The sequence below is a fragment of the Phallusia mammillata genome, chromosome 1, assembly GCF_965637545.1.
Source record: "Phallusia mammillata chromosome 1, kaPhaMamm4.hap1.1, whole genome shotgun sequence".
NCBI lineage: Eukaryota > Metazoa > Chordata > Ascidiacea > Phlebobranchia > Ascidiidae > Phallusia > Phallusia mammillata.
Window position 1 is genome coordinate 14567002 of NC_137252.1, and position 3116 is coordinate 14570117.

Sequence of the window (3116 nt, forward strand, 5' to 3'; positions counted from 1 at the left end):
GTTGGCATAGAAAGTGATGCCCTGTTTTAGGAAATTTGATGCAGAATTACCATGCAACTGAAACATAGAAGGAACTTAAAAAGCTCACATCCAAACGGTTAAAGCTTATTTTTGTCAAAAATGGCAAATTTGTCTATTAACAACCAAGGGCTCAACAATGTCATTGTTGGTCTATGTAAGCATTCCCAATAAAAGTCAATAATGTTACCAATTTAAATTTTAAAGTGACTTCTCAATCTCATCATCTGAAATATATCATCTTTCTTCCTGTGAATTTTTGTAAACTTGTAAAACCTCACGCGTCCAGCCGGCTTGTTTAGAAAACAAATTCTGTTCTACAACATCCATTCTCGTCAACTGTTATCAATGCAACTCGGTCAGCGAAAACACATTATCGCAAAACAAAAAAGGCGCCAACGCATGGGGACCGAAAGCCAGCAAAAAGAAAACAATGCAGTCTATTGTTCGGCACTCAAATTGACAGGCGTAATCTCAAAGGCGTCGTTAGACACATGCTTCTCATGCAACAATAGCTTATCGTCGTGTTACGAGCAGATAGGGTGTGGAAACCCGTAGGGAGCGAAGCTATTGCGTAGCCATCAGTTGGCACATATTCTGGAGCAGCAGATGCAGCAAGACGAACGCACCCGATTAGCTATTTTTCCGATTAGCGGAAACTGTGACTTTGCCAGTTGCGCGCCACGTCCACTGACACTTGGATTGTGATACGTCGGAACCCACAGCTGCCATTTACGGATTAACGTACAAGTGTTGTACTTCAGGGGAAAATGGTCTCGTTGATAAAAAAATATTGACTTTGCTGGGATTTCCAATTTTTAAAAAAAATAACTTTACGAAGTCGTCAGTCTTCATCCCAAAGCAGCACTCATTTTGGATGTAACTGTAAAATGACATGTTTTGGTACCTTCTCCTATAGCGAGGAATGTGGTTTCTAAAGGGCCTGTAGCAAGTTGGGATTAAAAAGCTTTTACATTTGCGATTCGTCGAATAAAATCAAAATCGCTGCAAATCATGTTATCAATTTAGGCCAAATCACGCACACGGTCCGCTCCAAACCCAAATCCCAGGCGGTCTAAATTGAAATGATTTCGTGCAATATTTATCACTGGTAGTCGGCTTAGCGAGTCTTGCCGCAAAATAACCTAATAACGATTTCCATTCCATTTGGAGACGTTCCCATCAATTGTTCACAATGTTTTTTCCTATTTCCCAAGCTTATGTTGTACCGCGGTTAACGTCTGTATTTTAGCAGAAGAAAATATTATGTCACAAACAACGCTTTTAATAATGAGCGCTACGTTAAAAACTATTAAAAATATAAACAGAACATTTATTCTCATATAGCGTGACCGTAATGGTTGCATATTTTACATTACAGTTTTTTGGTTAAGCTGTGGACCATTTCTTGTGCATACGTCGCCACTTCCAATAACCAACCCCCCCGCAAGGACAAAACACGCATTTTTATCTGAGTTCGTCTGGCCTCAAACTGTCATTAGATACGGTGTTAACGGTTGAGTCTTGACCTCGAAGCCTAATACGGTAATTTTATGGCCAAATAACATCATAGTTTAGTCGCGTTTTGGCCATAAACCGGAACGGTAAAAGCACCAAACACCGAACGGTAAAAGGTCAATCATAATATCATTTTTTGTGCAGTCGACAATTCATTGGATGAATAGGAAAAAAAACACCTGGCCTTACCCACAGAAATTCATTGCCGCTCACTAGTAAATTAGGTTTATGGGTAACTGACCCCATTACTAATTTCACCTATTAACGTTAGCTTGTTGCTGCGGTTATCAAAACAACGTAAAGTAAACGTCCACCTGAAATACAAATTACTCAATAAAATTTTGAAACAGGATCTGGCACTGATTAACAACATGCGTAACATTATCAAGGTAAATTTGGTTTGGGTTAGTGTTTACAAACTAAACGGGCTTGATTCAGGTCTGACGTTACACTCGGCATCATTTTTGCTGCTGTTTCGCCAACTTTCGAATCTGATTCGGGCATTGTTTTTTGAACAATCGGCCTTGGGTTCGGGCTTCGGGCTTCATTTTAGACCCGCTTACAAACGTCTTTCACAACCTTAACATTTCTGCCTTTAACTACTAAAAATCAAAACACATCCTTCATTCACAGCAATCAAGCCCGCTTCAAAGGGCAAAACAAATTGTATTCAAACCTACAGGTGTTAGGGGATTTGTTAGCGTTCTGCTTGTGCGCCTCAAGAAGCTGGACAAACAAAAGTTCCAGCACCAGGTGCGCTGTTTGTGATTAGTTCGGGGGCTTTGATCCAGCCAAGCAGCAGTAATACGTCCTACTGGTGCATTAAGTTGCGGAAACGCGACACTTATCCACTGCTAATCCACGAAATAAACACCGTCACCAATCGATTATTGCAGGAAAATTGGATACAAGGTCTTTTAAAATCATACAAACAAGAAGGAGTTGTACAAAGATTTCGTTATGTGCAAAGTTATGCCTAACGTTTTTTTATACTGGGTTTCAATCCAAGCAGTTAACTACAACCGTTTATGGAATGCAATAGTGGCATTAAAAGTATCGTTTAATGAGATGTTTCTATGTTTGCAATAAATACCATACAAGGTCTATGAAAACGGCATATTTACCCCAATTAAAAACAAAAAAAATGTTTTCAGTCTCTTTTGATGTCAGAAATCATGTAATGAATAAAACATATCAATGAACACTTTCTCGCTGAAAACCTATCACTGCAAATAATTAGCATTCCTTAAGTGGGCTTGAGCCAACTGATTAGGCCAGTGGCATCTCAGATTTAATGACATCCTCTCTCAGCTGAAGTGGAAACCGTGCGATCCGTAAGCGAAAGCGATCACAAACCAAACCGCCGCAATACAATTAGTCGAAGGTTGTACCCGAAACCTCGCTGTTATCTGAGTGTTACGGGAGACCGAACGCAGCGTGTGAACGACGATTGAGGTTTTCCTGACGTTGAAATCGTCGAAGGCAAGCGGACACGACTGGCGCCGGACCGTATCATTGCCTGATAAGTCACTGAAGTATATCGTTTGACAGATGTATTTCCGTCAACAACGTGTCAGACC